The 16,886-nt window shown below is 52.0% G+C and overlaps 1 protein-coding gene across 2 annotated transcripts in view; it reads right to left on the bottom strand.

The window, feature by feature from the left end:
* Positions 1-912, bottom strand: part of CERS4 (ceramide synthase 4) — a 32,134-nt gene extending 31,222 nt beyond the window's left edge. The window contains exon 1 of one of the 2 annotated variants that reach the window (XM_040629427.1): positions 763-912. The gene's annotated coding sequence lies outside the window, so the exon portion shown is untranslated. The remainder of the gene's footprint in view (positions 1-762) is intronic. The other variant, XM_040629428.1, reaches the window with a different exon arrangement.
* Positions 913-16,886: the final 15,974 nt, after the last annotated feature.

Here is a 16,886-nt window from a genome sequence, read left to right as displayed (position 1 = left end):
TTACTCACTTTGCTCTAAGCCTCCCGTGGGCCCGACAGACTCGGGAACGGAATCCACTCACTCCCCGCCATCTTCGAGGCGCGGGCCAACCTCTCCCCACCTCCAAGCCTCCCTCACGGCGCTCCAGCCACGCTGGCCTCTTTTCTCCCTGCAAACGCACCAGGCTGGGCCCTGCCTCAAAATCTCGCTGCTTCCTGGGCCTCAAAAGCCCCCGCTGGCTAGTCCACTCAGGCCCGGATGACACCTTCTCCGAGAATCGCTCCCTGACCCTTACTCCATCTCCCGAGCTGGTGTCCTCCCCGCACTTAGCGCGGGCCGGAGTGATCCGAGCCTGTTTACACGGTTGCGGCCGTCTACGCAGCCGGCCTGCGAGGTCAGGGCCCCGGCTGCATCCCTCGCGCGGGCATGTCGGTGGCGCCCAGCAGGCACTCCGTATGGTTTCCTTGGTGTCTGACCCACACTCGCGTCGCGCTCCTCGCGTTCACACACCCTGATTCTCCCGCGTCGCCGTGCCAGGCTCGCCCCCGCTCCCTCCTGCCCGTTTCGCAGCCGCGTCCCCGGCGTTCGCTGCGCGCCGAGCCTCGGGGGGAGCGGAACTCTCTCGGGGCGGCGGCCGGGGCCTGGGACCGGATGGGAAGCCCCGAGAGGCCGCCCCTGGCGGGGTGATGGGGGCCGGGGCCGCCATGGCCGCGGAGGCGGGGCCGGGGCTCGCCGCGACCGTGGCGTTACCGGCGGCGTTCGGGGCGCGGGGCGCTCGCTTACCTGGGGGCGCAGGCGGCGGGGCGCAGCGGGGGCGGGCGGCAGACGCGGAGAGGAGGGAGCACGCGCAGCCCGCAAGCGGCCGCCGGACTCTGCTCCCAGGGCGGCCTCTGCCGTGGGGCCCCGCGGTAGGCTGGGGCGGGGGGACCGGGGCGGGGCGCGGGGCGGGGCCTGGAGGGGCGGGGCGCGGGGTCCTGGCGGGGCGCGGGGTCCTGGCGGGGCTCGGCCCTCTCCGCGAACGCGACCGCTTCCTGGATCCCCGCCCCGCGCCGCCGGCCGGGCCCAGACCCGCCCCCGGACCCGCCCCCGACCCACCCCCGGCCCGCCCCCCAGGCCCGCCCGGAGGCGCGCTTGGGCGAGATCCAGTTGCCGGTCTTTTGCCTGCGCCTTACCTCTCGCCTTTGAACCCAGCACGGCCGCGCTCAATCTGGCCCATGGTTCTGTTCTGTTCGCGGCACGTCCGCCCCATCCCCTCCCGGGTCCCCTCTTCTGGCCCGGCTCAACACACCGCGGGCGCCCTGATCCGTTGGAACTCACCGCGGGGCGTTGCTGGAGAGGCTCGGACTCTGTGTCAGGCCTCAGAGGCCACCTCGGGTTCCCCAAACCTGGGGACTTACCCCAGCTCGCAGACCAAGCCGCCCCAGTTCGTGGTTGGTGAGGCCAAAGCGCACGCAGGAGCCAACTGTCCAGCTGGGAGGTTGGGAGTAGTGGAGGTCAGCCAGGCAGAGGCTGGTGGAGTGCAGGGGTCAGGAGGCAGAGCTGCGGAGATAGGCCGGCGTGGGTGGTGGCGCAGCTCCAGGCCCTCTCTTGCCAGGTGGAAGCGAATGTGACCCAGGATCAGCAGCGCGCCGGAACGGGGAGCCTGGGCAAACCTTGAATGGAAGACAATCCTGGATGAGGCAGAGGTCGTTCTGTGAGCACCTGTGTCGCACCTGGGGGGCTCATGGTCCAGCTGCTCCCAGCTGAAGGGAAGGGGGTTCCAGAGCGTCTAGCCAACCCTCTCGTCATCTGGAAAAGTGGCTTCACCTTTGGACAATAAGCCTCTCCTTGAAGCAGATCCAGGAGGAGGTGGGGGAAGGCCCTGCCTTCTTGGCTGTGGGGCCCTAAGCAAGTTGCTTCACATCGTTGAGATTTGATTTCCACACATGGGATGGACAACCTGTGCCTCCCAACCCAGCTTTGGATCTTTGCACCTGCTGTTTCCTCCACCAGACTGCTTTTCCCTTTTCAAATGTGTGCATCCTTCTCCCTCAGACCTCAGGGCCCTCTGCAGAGCGCCCCACACCTCTACCCGCAAGAGCTCCTTTGTGCATCGGGGAGAGGAAGGACCATAAAGCCGCTTTCTCAGGTGTAGCGGCTAGGAGCCACGGCGGCTAGGAGCCACGGTGACACTGCCCTGCACCTGTGGGTGCTCAGAGCATGGCAGCCATGTGTGTTAATAGTAACAGGAGACATTCTGGAACGGGGGAGTCCAGGCCCCAGGGGAGAAGCAGCAGCTCCCTGGAGAAGAGGAGGGGGAGGCCCCTGAAAGAGGATGCGGGTGGGCCACAGGCAGAGAGAGATTTGGGGTGGGAGGTGTGGTGGCTGGAGGAAGGGGTCAGCTGGCAGGAAGAGACGCAGCTGAACTTTCTTTCATTGGGCTGATTCTTGGCTACCTTATGCCCTCCTTCTCCTGCCCTGCCCCATGTGTGATCATGGAGTATTCAGGATAGGCTTCCTGGAGGAGGTGACCTCTGAACTTGAGAGGCGAATGGATGGGGGCATTAAGCTGAGTTAGGTTCCAGAGGTGAGTGAAGAAGAGAGGACAGCTGGGTGGGGCCAGCCACCAAAGGCCCTCCGGGGCTCTCCCCAAGAAAGGCACAGTCAGACTTAAAATTAGACTCTGCAGGGGGTGCTTCTGGGCCCTGAAGGAGGGGGTGCAGGCAGGAGTGAAAAGAGGGACTCCAAAGGGATTTAGAGTTTAAATGGCCAGGGCTCTGGGCATCAGGGGAGGCCAGGACCTGGTTGGTGGGAGTGGTGAGATGGCAAGCCCAGTGTGGAGTGTCTGGGGAGGGGCAGCAGGGACCCTAGGGAGGCCCAAAGCTGGGACCTGAGGGAGAGAGGGGGAGCTGGGGACAGGGGGATAGGACTGGGGAGGCATCAGCTTTGATCCAAGTGGTAGATGCTCTACTGTTGATTCAGAAGTTGGAGAAGGGGCCACGAGCCAAGCAAAGCAGTTGCCTCTAGAAGCCAGAAGCACATTCTCCCCAAGAGCTTCCAGAGGAATGTAGCCCTGCTCACACCTTGATTTTAGCGCAGAGACCCCTTTGGACTTCTGAGCTCCAGAACTATCAGATAAGCGTGTGTTGTTTTAAGCCACCAAATGTGTCATCATTCGTTACTGCAGAAGAGGAAACTCACACAGACCCCCATCCTCCCACCCAGACACCTGCTTGCATCTCAGGAGCCCCTCCGCCAACGCACGCATCTGGTCTCTGTTTCCAAACCAGCGGCGTGGGGCCCCATCCAGGTCAGACCCACAACCCCTGCAGCATGCCCCCCATCACCCACCCCTCTGGACCTCTGGCCCCCTCTGGTGGTCTCCAGAGCTGCTGCTCCCTTGTTCCAGCAGGGTAAGGACTGAAATCCCAGATGTCTGCCTGTCACTGCCTCTCCATGCCTTGCATTGCCCAGCTCATGCCAGGCCTGTTGCCCCAGGCCTGTGGCTGACTGTCCTCACTGGCCCAGCCTTTGCCAATCAAGACTGCTGTCCTCAATGGGGGAGGGGGGGAGATTCCAAGAGACCTGGGCCCATGTTTGTGCTGTGTGACCTCGGCTGTGTGACACAGCCTCTCTGAGCCCCGTGGTGTCCTCATCTGTGGAACGGAAGATAACCAGGCCATCTGGGGGGCAGGTACCTGGAGGGAACTCTGTCTCCATGCTGTTCCATCCAAATGGCCTGAGCCAGGCCTGGGGAGGGTTGGGACAGGTGGGATGGGGCGTGGAGAAGACTTTGCACTGGCTGTTCCTTCTGCCTGGAACAGCTATTCCTGCGAGTCCATGTGGCCCCCTCCCTCCATCCCTTGGGTCTTTAGTGAAAGGTTCACCCTGCACAACCCATCCCGCCATCCCCCTCTCGTCCCCCTCCCCAGCTCTCTCTCCTCAGCCCTCCACCCTCTTGGTTTTTATATCCTGTGCCTGACAGCCTCCCCCTGGAAAATGTTCACCCCTCAAGGCTGGGGGGTTCCGTTTTGATCCTCCAGTGACCCTAACACCAGAAACAGGGCCAGGTACAGAGTGAGTGTTGCACAGATGTTCCTGAGGGGCGGAGAGAATAGGGAGAGGCAAGGTGAGGAATGAAGTTTGTCCAAGAAAGGCTCAGAAGAGGGCCTGCTGGGTATGTCTGTGAGTCTGTATGTCTCCTTGTCCATGTGTCTGCAGGTCCATCTGGGTCTCTGTGTTTCTTTGTATGTGTGTGTGTGTGTCTGTGTTTCTGGGGTGTCTGTGTGCAAGCGTCTGAGCATGGACACACGCAGCCTCAACTTCTCCAGCTGCCTGCAGGGGTGGAGGGTGGGATGCAGGGGGGTGGGATGAGGAGGCTGAACTTTTCTCCCTGGAGTGGCGCTGTCTCCTTCCAGTCCTGCCGCTGCCTCCCCCAAGGCCCCTCCCAGCTCCCCAGTGGCGATGGGCTAACCCACTTGATGATGCCCGCCCGCCAGCCTGAGGTTCCCAGCAGCCGGGCGGGGAACGGCATGACCCGGTTGGTGCCAGGCACCCACACCGGGAGCTTTATGGAAGTGAACATATCCGACCCTGTCTGTGAAGCAAGTGCATTTAAAATTCCCATTTCACAGATGAGGACACAAGCCCAGAGTGGTGCAGTTAGCCACCCAAGGCCACACAGCCAGAGAGGAGGCAGCCTTGAACTCAGCTCCTCCTGACCTCTCATCTTCTGTGGGCCCCCCACTTTCTTTCCCTTTGCTGGGTTGGAGGCACCCGGGTGGGGACACAGAGGGTCCTCACCTTCCTTCAGCCCTGGCAGACTCACACCCCTCACTCTTGATGTCCATAATCCCCTATCCCCAGGGTGGCTTGGCGCCCTGGGGGTGATGGGAAAGGGCCCCCACACCTGCTGTGTTTCCATCCCTACCTTCTTGGTCGTAGGATGTCCCGGGTCATTGATTCCTGCCTTCCCCACCATCCCCCCACACTCCACAGGGCATCCGGGAAGCTCTCCTTTCTCCTAATCCCCGCCTGCATGCTCGCAAGGTCTGTACAATCCAGCAGATCAAACGTCCTGGGCCTGGAGGTACTGTGACCAGCCATCCAATGTGCCTGGGACACGGGGCTTCCAGTGCTAGCATCAGGACGGTCCTGAGCAAACTGTGGTGGTTGGTCATCCTAGTGGGAGGTGATGTGACTTGCCCTTGGTGACATAGCAAGACCAGGAGCCCCCATGTCAACACCTGCCAATTCAAGACACTATCCCCTCTCCTAGATTTGATTGGGAGGAAATTGAGTCCTATTTTTATTTTATTTTATTTTGTGATTTTATTTATTTATTTGAGAGAGCAAATGCACAAGAGAGAGCAAGAGCGGTGGGGAGGAGCAGAGGGAGAGGGAGAAGCAGGCTTCCCACTGAGCAGGGAGCCCACCCACCCTCAGGGCTGGAGCCCACCCACCCTCAGGGCTCGATCCCAGGAGCCTGAGATCATGACTTGAGCTGAAGACAGATGCTTAACCCACTGAGCCCCTCAGGCACCCCGAGTCCTATTTTATAAAGCTTTTTAAAATAGGAGATGACAATCTCTGATTTGCATTGAAATGTTTTCCTTTTGGAACAGTTAATACATAATATTCAAACACGGCCTGAGGGTCCGCAGTTCTCCTACCCTGTCTGTCTCCCGGGCCCCCAGCTCTGCCCCTAGAAGCTCAATAAATCGTCTCAGCTTCCTGAAATTAGTTTTTGTGTGTAAATGTACACCTTCTTTTTCTTTTCTTTCCTTTTTTTACATTTTTAATTTTTTTTAAAGATTTTATTTTTTTTAAGTGATCTCTACACCCCGTGTGGGGCTCGAACCCACAACCCTGAGATCAAGAGTCACATGCTCTTCCAATGGAGCCAGCCAGGCGCCCCCTATTGTAACCATTGTTAAGTGCACAGCTCAGTGGCATTAAGAAGATTCACATACCATCCCCACCATCCGTCTCCAGAACTTTCCCATCTTCTCAGACTGGACCTCTGTCCCCATGAAACGCGGACTCCCCATCCCCATTTCAGCCCCTGGCTCCCACCATCTACTCTCTGTGAATCCACCCACTCGAGGAATCTTATATAAGTAGAATCAGTCGGTATTTGTCCTTTTGTGTCTGGCTTAGCTTACTAACGTTTTCAAGATCCATCCATATATCCGAATTTTATTCTTTTTAACGGCTGAGGAATATTCCACTGTATGGATGGACCACACCTTCTGTATCCATTCATCTCTTGATGCACACGTGGGTTGCTTTCACCTGACGGCCATTGTAGATCATGCTGCTGGGAACATGGGTGTACAAATATCTCTTGGAATCCTTGCTTTCCAGGGATACCCACAGGAGGAATTGCTGGCTCGTATGGTAATTCTAGGTTTAACTTTTGGAGAAAACTGAACCTTGTTTTTTATTAATATTCCTGGGAGTTCTTTGATACCAATAGATGAAGAGCTCTCTCTCTTTCTTTGAAAGGGGGTGTATTTTATTTATTTATTTATTTATTTATTTATTTATTTATTTATTTATTTATTTATTTTGGTAGTGACTTTAGAGATACACTCATATGCCATTCAATTCCCCAATTTACAGCGTTCTTCAAGTCAAGGGTTTTTAAGATAGTCCCGGAGTTGGGAAGCTATCACCACCCTTTTTTTTTTTTTTAGGTAAGCTCTATGCCCAACGTGGGGCTTGAACTCATGACCCCGAGAGCAAGAGTCACATGCTCTGAGTGAGCCAGCCAGGTGCCCCACCACCTTGCTCTTTTTAAGGGAACCAGTCGCCTAATTTGAGGAACAGTGTAATGAACCCCCTGGTGCAGAGGGGACGTCAAGCCAGTGTGAGTAGACCCCATACATCCCCAGAAGTAGAATTGCCAGTCAGAGGGTGTGCATGGGTAGAATTTTGCCTCAAGTTTCCCCCTCTCCGCAATAGCAGCTCTATGAAATTTGCTAATCTGAGAGATTAAAAATAATGGAGTTTGCATTTTAATTGTTTTGGGTGGGGCTGGGCATCTTCTCGGTCTTTAAAAAAATTATGAGAAAATACACCTAGAAGCTTTAAAAAAAATTTTTTTTAAATTTAAGTAATCTCAACACCTGATGTGGGGCTTGAACGCACGATCCTGAGATCAGGAGTTGCACACTCCCCTGACTGAGCCAGCCAGGCACCTCAATGCTCTTTCTAATATTAAGGAAATTACTTTGTATTCTCTGATACAAGCTGCAATATTCTCCCCACCCCCCAGTTAGTTGTATTTTTACCTTGTTTATAATGTTTTCTCCCCGTGCGTCTATTTGGATTTTTAGGAAGCTGGACTCACCTTTTTCTTTTGCAGCTTTTTTGTTTAGTTATTTTTCTTAGCAAGACCTTACCTATTCTTAAATTACTATTTTTAAAAGATCCCCACGTGTTTTTTCCCTTGTACTTTTATTATTTTATTTCTTACGTGTAAAACTTTGATCCATCAGGAATTTATATGGCTGTAAGGTGTGAGGTAGGGATCCAACTTTTATTCTCCCTGTTGTCCTAACAGCATTCATTGCATCCTCCAGCCTTTAGATGTGCAATCTGGGAGCTCGCTAGGGCCGTCACATCTTCAAGGAAGGTAGTCGTAGGGTGTGGAGGGAAGCTAGAGTAGCCACAACATGAAAACCGCTTACTACTAAATTGATGATTTAGGAAATCAGACCCCACTTCCATCTCCAGGGTTGTATCAGCACCAAGCTGCACCCACGGAACACAATTTTTTTTGGGGGGGGTTAAGTTGTTCTCTGGTTGTGGGATGTTTGTAAACGTTCCCCCAAAACGATGTTAACACAATGCAAGTCTACTGCAAAATGATATGACCAATCTGGCAACCTGGTGGGATTTCATATGGTGGGAGAAAGTAGCTGTAGGCAGGGACTGAAACGAATGTAAATTATTGACAGAGGAGGAATTGGTGGTCACTCTGAGGAATAATTAAACACAGAGAAAGTGCCCACTGGTTGAGGCATGACAGGCTGCTCCAGGGAAAGTGACTCAAACATCAAATGGGTCAGATGCAGACCCGTGTCTGGTTTCCTGGGGCCGCCATACCAAAGTACCCCAAACTGGGCAGCTTGAAAAACAGAGATTTATTCTCTCACAGTCCTGAAAGTTCAATGTCCAAAATCAAGGTGTCCACAGGGCCAACCTCCCTCTGATGGCTGCAGGAAAGATTAGAATCTTTCCTGCCTCTTCCAGCTCTCATGGCTGCCTGAAACCCTTGGCATTGCTTGGCTTGTGGACCTGTCATTCCAGTCCCTGCACCTGACCATCTTCCTTCTCTGTGTGTCTCCGTGTCCAAACTTCTCTTATGAGGTCACTGGATTAAGGCCCCACTCTACTCCAGGATGACCTCACCTTAATTTGATTGCATCTGCAAAGATCCCATTTCCAAATAAAGATCACGTTCCCAGGTACTGGGAGTTAGGACTTCAACATATCTTTGTGGAGGACACAATTCAACCTACAACACCCTCCAAGCATTTTTTTGTTATGTTTTGTTTTCTGTGTGTGTGTGTGTGTGTGTGTGTGTGTGTGTGTCTATTTTCTCCCCCAATGACTCCAGAATCCTGTTGAAATATTAAACGTGAATTATGAAATACAATTTGGTGGTGTGGGGGGGATGTCTTTCCGAAAAACCCCCAATGAATTAATTTCTTTTTTTGTTTCAAGAATTAGCCAGTAGTTTCAATTGCAGCTCACATCTTGTTTACTATAAAGTAGAATGAATTCCTTGTCATAATTTGTACTCTGTTTTCGAAAGACACGGTTCCTTCCAATCAACCTTTTTGTTTCTTGCTTTGGCCTTTTGGTGCCAGTGTTAATTGGAGGGGCTTTTCTCTGGGACCAGTGAGCCAAAGCTGATGAAGAATTCCAGGTCAGTGTGCTGGGTGTGTGGTGGGGGAGGTTGGGTGGGCACAAGATGTTTAGGACGTGGGTAGGAGGTCGGGGTGATCTTCCCAAGGACAGAACGTCCCTCAGCTGAGGGGGCAGGTAGGCAGGGATGCAGGGGGCTGGGAAGTGGGAGGGGTCCTTGAAACAAAAGTCCAGTGTGACCTAAGAGGGGGCAGCATGAGAGAGATTGTCCATTCAAGCCTGGGGGCCCAGGGCTCACCCTTCATGAGCCACAATTGGGTTTTTATAGGAGAGTGTCGTGCTCCAATTCGCAGTCTGAAAGGTCACAGGGCCTGTGGCATGGGAAGTGCGTGGAGGGATTAGGGAGAAAAGAAGCTGGTTTCCCAGCTGAGGCTGTCTGGTGGCTGGTGGGACAGGTGGTGGGGGTGGAAGGAGAGGGAGGTGGGAGGGAGGTCTCATGGGTGGGTCTGGACTGAGCCCTGCGTGACGTCCCTCTCTGGCTGGGTAGCCAGGTGGGTGACCCTGAGTGGGGGGCACCGGGCAACAGCAGACTTGGAGGAACGGTGCCCCATTGTTGCAGGGGAGAAGTCCTGAAGTCTGTGGGAGGCATGCGCTGGAGGCTGGCTGTGTCTGTCTGAGCTGGCGGTGTGGGGTCCCTGGCATCGGCTCTGGGTGGAGGCGTCAGATGGCAGGAGGCCCCGTGACAGTCCCCGTGGGTGAGGGCAAGAGGAGGGGCTCTGGGGAGAGGCTAGGCCTAACCGCAAGGGGGCCACCAGCCGGGGCTTGTCCTGCCTCTCCCCTCGGGCTGGTGGAATGGGCCACTGTCTGCACCCACGCAATAGCGGCCACGGACAGCGTTACTGGAACTTGGCCTCTAGCCCATCCTGGGGCAAGAACAGCATGGAGACGATCTGAGAGGAGGAGTGGGAGGGAAAAACAGCATTTATTGACCATTTCCCAAATGCAGGGCACGTCCTCGGCTTCTTGCCTAATAAAAGTAACAACAGCCGCAAAACACTGTCTGGGGCGCTCCAGTGCCAGACGTTATTTTAAATGACTCATCTGACCCTTCAATGGCCCTGTGAGGTGAGCACCCTTATCTTCTTTCACAGGTGAGGAAACTGAGGCACAGAGACCTTAGGGCACCGGCCCAAGGTCACATAGCACTGGAACCCAGCGAGTCACGTGTCTGTGCAAAGCCAGCCGCCCTGCGCGAAGCAGTCCTGGCCGGGTGTCTGCTCTGGCGAGGACGGGGCTGAGGCAAAGGGGAGCAGGACACAGGCTGGGCTGAATCGCCCAAGGTCTGTAGAGGGCTGGGGGTGTGAGCTGGGAGCGGGTCGACCTGACTCCGCCTCCCTGCAACTTTCCCCGCCCCCTCCAGTTCCCCTTCTGAAATGGCTACAGGCTTATGGGGGAGGGGGCGGCACTGAGTGCTCTGGAAATGAGAGAAGGGGGGAGGAAACAGGGGGTAGGACAGGCAGAGCTGGGGGCAGGGGGCTGGAGATGTGGGGGCTGCTGGGAGAGAAGAGGGGCAGTGTTCATGCTCTGAACCTTTGGGGTCCCTGCCTTGTCCTCCCCCAAGGGAGGTGGGGTGGGCACAACCTTCAAGCAGAGGCCTGGGGTTTCTCAGTTCTTCCCAGCCCTGGAGTCCCCCGGGTGGCTCAGAAGGTGTGGGGACTTTCCCCAAGGAAAGGACCCCAGGGGGGAGCCAGTAAGCTTTTACGAATGATGCAAAGCCTTCTCTTGTATTTTGCAAAACCCTGTGTGCATTGGAGCTGAACCTCAGAGGGCGAGTGTGTCATTCCAGCCAGGCAATCTGACAAAGAGGAAAGCAGATGCCAAGGCCTCGAGGTTTGAAGCAGCATGTTTGGGGCTGAAGGTTAATTTGATGGTGCAAGGAGCCGTGAGGGTAGGTAGAGGGAAGACTGCGAAAGAAGCAGGACCAGTGCCAAGAAAGTCCTTAAAGACTTGCATCTAACCTTGGGGACCACAGGGAGCCACAGAAGGGTTTAGAGCAGGGAGGGACACAGTCTCACGTGTGTGCCCTAGAGATCCCCTAGCTGTGGTCTGGAGGCAGGCTGGGGAGAGGGGAGAGGTCCGAGCAGTCACCCAGTGCAGAGTTGGACGGGGCAGAAGGGTATAAGAGGAGGATTTTTAACTTTTAGAACCTTTTATTTAAATAAAACACACACACAGAAAAACACACCCACGTCACGAATGTTGGTACTCATGTAGCTAGGACGCAGACCTAGGACAGAATATCACCAGCCCCTCAAAGCCCTGCTGTGTCTCCTTCCGGCCACGCCCACCCAGGCTGACCCCTACCTTGACTTTGAATAGCATATGATCACATCGATGACTTTGCCCTTTGGACTTCCTATAAATGGAAGCAGGCAGGGCGCTGTCTTCCTGCCCAGCATGGGGCTGGATTTGCCCACGTTGTTCCGGGTTGCGGTCTGTGTTCATTGTCATTGTATAGCAGAGGTTCTCAACCACCATTGACATCTGGGGCTGAGTAATTCTTTGTGGGGCCACACATGGCGGGATGTTGAGCACTTCTACTTCATGACTTCTCCCACGAGATGATGACGGCACACCTCTCCAAGCTGGGCCACCAGACATGTCCCCAGACGCTGCCAAATGTAAAAATCACCCCCGTGGAGAATCACTGTTGCATAGTATTCCATTTTGTGAAGTTACCACAATTTATTGACCTATCCTTTTGTTGGGCATTTAGCTGGTTTCCAGTTTGGGGTTATCATGAGCAGGGGTGTTATGAGCTCAAGGATGCATTTACATTGCATTTTTTCGTAGGAGTGATAGCATAGGTGCTTACTCGGCTTTGTGGATATTGCCAGAGTTTTCCAAAGCAGTGTAGAAGCATGAGTTGGTATTGTCTTTCTCACGTTAGCCATTCTGGTAGGTGTGGCGTGTCATGGCTTTTGGGGTTTAATTTGCATCTCCCTGTTGACTCATGATGTCAAGCATATTTATACCTATTAGCCATTTGGAGATCACCTTTTGTGAAGGGCCCATTTTCCCTTTGAAGTCTCTGCCTTTCTCTTATTGGTCTGTAAGAGCTCTTTATATATGCTGGACATTTGGTGGCTTCAGGGCCACCTTCATTCTAGTCCTCTGGTCCCTCTGGTCCCTCTGGTCCCTCTGGCCACCTCCATGACACTGATGCCCCCTGGCTGCGTTGGCCATCAGGTCACACTCCACTCTGGCCAACAGATTCCACTGGCCATCAATCTGCAGCAACCTGATATCTCTGATCACTGCAGGGAGACACACTTGAAAGACACAAGTACCCAGAACAAAACCACTGAACTCCCCACAGGGAAAGCCACTTCCATAATCTATCTGCCTTCCTGGGAAGAGATAGAACCATAAATGACATAAAGAGCTATTGTGTGTGTTTTATATGATTTATAGAAATCGTATCACACTGTATTATCATTGCACAACTACTTTTTTTTGTTCACTCACAAGTACATTTTTGAGATACATTTATGTCCAGGTAGAGATGAGAGTGGGAGCTATTCATTCCTTCCTCACTCCTGTATAACATTCCATCACAGGACCACCCTCCTTTTCATTTCTCTACTCCTCCACTGATGGACATTCCAGTGGCTTCTAATTTTTCACTTTTCACATCACTGCAAGAAAGTCCTTATATCTGGCTCCTTGGCACCTCTCAGAAGATTTTTTTTTTTTTTCAAAATCCGCTGTCCACTTTTCCTGCTGCCTCTGCAGTAAACGGTTCCATTTTATTGGCCTTTTGGAGATGACCTTTTGTGAAGGGCCCGTTTTTCCTTTGGGGTTTCTGCCTTTTTCTTGTTGATTTGTAGGAGCTCTTTACATATGCTGGATACAAGTATACAAGTCCTCGGCCAGATATTTTTACAGCAAGTATTTTGGAAGAAGATTTGGGAGACATTCAGGAGGTCAGGTTAATAGGTCTAGGTGACTCCGTGGAGGAGAGGGAGAGGCAGGAGTGGAGAATCATGCCCCAATCTCTGGGACTAAGTGTCAGGGTCGACTGATGGGGCCATTGCTGAGGTGGGATCCTAGGAGGAGTCACAGGTGAGGGAGGTGCTGGTGGATCCGCAGAGTCACCCAGCTTTGTCCTGCAGCTCTGCGAACAACATGGGGCTCCACAGGGAAGGGCCCCTGGGTCAGCTGCAGACCTTGGAAATCATGAGCAAGACAGGCAGCCTTGTGCCTTTTTCTTTTCTTTTTTTAAAGTTTATTTATTTATTTAAGTAATCTCTTCACCCAATGTGGGGCTTGAACTCAGCACCCCAAGATCAAGAGTTGCAGTAGCTTGCAGTAGGCCCAGACATACCCACTCTTGATTCGGAACACAAACCAGGAAAGGGTCTGGTGGGCCAGCTGAGGAGGGCTGAAGATCTGACATGGGGTTTTCTTTTTTCACATTAAAAAATTTAAGGGATAATTATCATAAAGGAAAATTTACTTTTTCCCTTTGTTATGGAGCTCTGTGAATTTTAACCGGTGCAGAGATTGTGTAATAATGAGGACACAGAACAGTTCCAGCACCCCCAAAATCCCTCACCTCGCCCCTTTATAGTCTCCCCCAGCCCCTCCCCACAACCACTGACCTGTTCTGGTCACGGCAGTTTGGCCTTTTCTAAGACTGTTGTATAAATGGAAACACACGGTTTGTAGCCTTTTAAGACTGGCTTCTTTCATTCAGCATAAAGACAACAGTATTTTATTTTATTTTATTTTTCATTAAAGATTTCATTTATTTATTTGACAGAGACAGACAGCCAGCGAGAGAGGGAACACAAGCAGGGGGAGTGGGAGAGGAAGAAGCAGGCTCCCAGCGGAGGAGCCTGACGTGGGGCTCGATCCCAGGACTCCGGGATCACACCCAGGGTCGAAGGCAGACGCTTAACGACTGAGCCACCCAGGCGCCCCATGTTTTATTTTTTTTAATAGACTTTATTTATTAGGTTCACGGCAAACCTGAGTGGAAAGTACAGGGAATTTCCATACGCCTCCTGCCCCCAAATGCCTGGACTATCAACACGGCAGAAAGACACCTTTCTCTCACCATCAATGAGCCGGCACACACATCATTATCACCCAAAGTCCACGGTTGACACTGGGGTTCACTCTTGCTGGTGTACATTCTGTGAGTTTGGACAGATGTACGGTGAACGTACCTGGCACTTTAATATCACCCAGAATGGTTTCCCTGTCCTAAAAATCCTCTGTGCTCGCCTGTTCGTCGCTCCCTCCCCCCAGGCCCCTGGCATCCCTGGTGTTTTTACTCTCTGTACTTCTGCCTTTTCCAGAACGTCACAGACTTGGAATCCTACAGTGTGTGGCCCTTTCGGACTGGCTCCTCTCGCGTAGTCGTACGCATTTAAGGTTCCCCCGTGTCTCTCTGTGGCTTGATGGCTCCTCTCTTTTTAGCGCCGAATAATATTCCATTGTCTGGATGTCCCACGGTTTATTTACCCAACCACCGACTGATGGACATGTTGATTGCTTGCAAGTTCTGGCAATCGTGAATAAGGCTGCTATTAACATTCGTGGGCAGGTTTCTGGGCGGACACAGCTTTCAACACCTTTGGGTAAATACCAAAGAACACATTTGCTGAATCGTACGGTTAGAGTATGGTTAGTTTTAGAACAAACGGCCAAACGGTCCTCCGAAGTGACGGCACCATTTTTGCACCCCCCCTCAGCCGGGAACGAGAGTCCTGTTGCTCCACAGGCAACAGAATTTTTTTTTTTTTGGTAGAGATTTTTTATTTTCAAAGGATCTCTGCACCCAACGTAGGGCTCGAACTCATGACCTTGAGATCAAGAGTCACATGCTCTTCCCACTGAGCCAGGCGGGCACCCCAGCAACAGGATTTTTAATCACAGAAACATCCAGACCAAAATATTGGGTCCCATCCATGTGCAGCTTTTTTTTAGAATGTTATGTGAAAACACTTTCCATATTGTTAAGAAAAAACTTTCTGTATCGGTAGAAAAACCTTCCCATGTTGTTAAAAATGTTCAAAATATTTCTGATGACCACATAATACATTTCATCGTGTTATTTTTTAATTTTGCTTTTATTCTTATTTATTTATTTATTTATTTATTTATTTATTTATTTATTTATTTTAAAAATGTTTATTTATTTTAGAGAGGGAGTGTGCGAGTGGTTGCGGGGTTGTGCGGAGAGGGAGGGAGAGAATCCCAAGCAGACTCTGTGCTCAGGGCAGAGCCCTATGTGGGGCTCGATCTCACGACCCTGAGATCATGACTTGAACTGAAACCAAGAGTTGGACGCTTAACGGACCAAGCCACCCAGACGCCCCTTTATTTATTTATTTAAGTAGGCTCCATGCCCAGCATGGAGCCCAACACGTGGCTTGAACTCACACCCTGAGATTGATGGAGTGTTGGTTGCTTAACTGACTGAGTCCCCCAGGTGCCCCTATATTTCTTACGTAATTAGCTTTTTATTTTAATTCCAGTATGGTTACCATGCAGTGTTATGCTGGTTTCAGGGGTGCACTGTCATGTGATCGTACTCTAGCTGACTTAACTGTGTGCCTTGGGCTTTGTGCTACCTGAGTATTGAAATAATACTACCACGAGTATTGTTATGGGTAAATATTTGCCTACTTCTCATATTTCTGCAGAGGGAATTCTCAGAAGTGGAAATACTGGCTTGGAAGAGGCAAACATTTTATGATTCTTGGTACATGTTGCCAAAAGCTCTCCAGAAGCCTGCGATTTATGCTGAAAGCACCAAGGCAAAGCGAGATTCTGTTAAAAAAAAAAAATCACTATTTAAATAGACAACAAGATGTCTCATTGTCCCCCAGCAACGAGTAGCTGTGAGAATTCAGGGGTTGGATGTGATTTCCTCGTGTGTCAGCACGGCTGGTGTGCCCGTTTTATTTGTGATTTCTCTGTTCGTGGCCTTTCCCATCGCCTGGCTGGAATATTAATATGAATTGATTCATGTAAAGCTCTTTAAGTTTTAAAGAGACACAACCCAGTACCTTCCTTCCCCATTTCTCCCACTGCTCTTAAACTTAGAGCTTCGAGACCTCAGGGCTGTGAAGTCCATCTACTCTTATTCCCTTCTATTTTCTTCTTCTTCTTTTTTTTTAAAGATTTTATTTATTTATTCGACAGAGATAGAGACAGCTAGCAAGAGAGGGAACACAGGCAGGGGGAGTGGGAGAGGAAGAAGCAGGCTCCCAGCGGAGAAGCCTGATGTGGGGCTCCATCCCAGGACTCTGGGATCACGCCCTGAGCCAAAGGCAAACGCTTAACCACTGTGCCACCCAGGCGCCCCGCCTTCTATTTTCTTCTAGTGACACGAAGCGTGTAGTTCGACTTTTAGATATTTAATTCTTGAGTACACCTTGTATTTCTGGGCGATTGTTGCATAACTACTGACCCCAAAATGTAGTGGCTGAAAAGAGCAGCAAATGTGTACCACCTGCCCAATTTTCTGCCGATCGGGAGTTTAGGAGCGGTTTCTCAGGACGTTACAGTTGTATATCTCTCTGGACTAGATTCATTGTGAGGGCGGCACGCTTGCGTGGCTGGCAAAGTTGGTGCTGGGTGCTGGCGGGGAGGTCTCAGCCCCCATCCCATGGGCCTTTCCACAGCGCTACTCGAACAGATCAAGCAATCCAAAAGACCAGGGGTGATCAAAGTACCACCTGTGGGTCAAAACCGGTCCATTGCCTGTTTCTATAAACCTCTGTTCACATCCTAGCACACCCATGTGTTTACACGTTGCCTGTGGCTAATGCAAGAGCAATGCATTAGCAGGTCGAATCGTTGTGACAAAGATTACACGGCTCACGACACATAAAATATTTACTATCTAGCCCTTTATAGGAAAAATTTGCCTAGCCCTGCAAATGACCAAGACAGAAACTTCAATGACTTTTATGACCTGGCCTTGGAACTCACATACCGGCCTTCTATAAAATCCCGTTGATCACACAGGTCAC

The sequence above is a fragment of the Ursus maritimus genome, unplaced genomic scaffold (assembly GCF_017311325.1).
Source record: "Ursus maritimus isolate PB19 unplaced genomic scaffold, ASM1731132v1 scaffold_14, whole genome shotgun sequence".
In the NCBI taxonomy this organism is placed as follows: Eukaryota; Metazoa; Chordata; class Mammalia; order Carnivora; family Ursidae; genus Ursus; species Ursus maritimus.
Note: the sequence above shows the minus strand (reverse complement) of the source record. Positions and strands in the feature narration are given on the sequence as shown.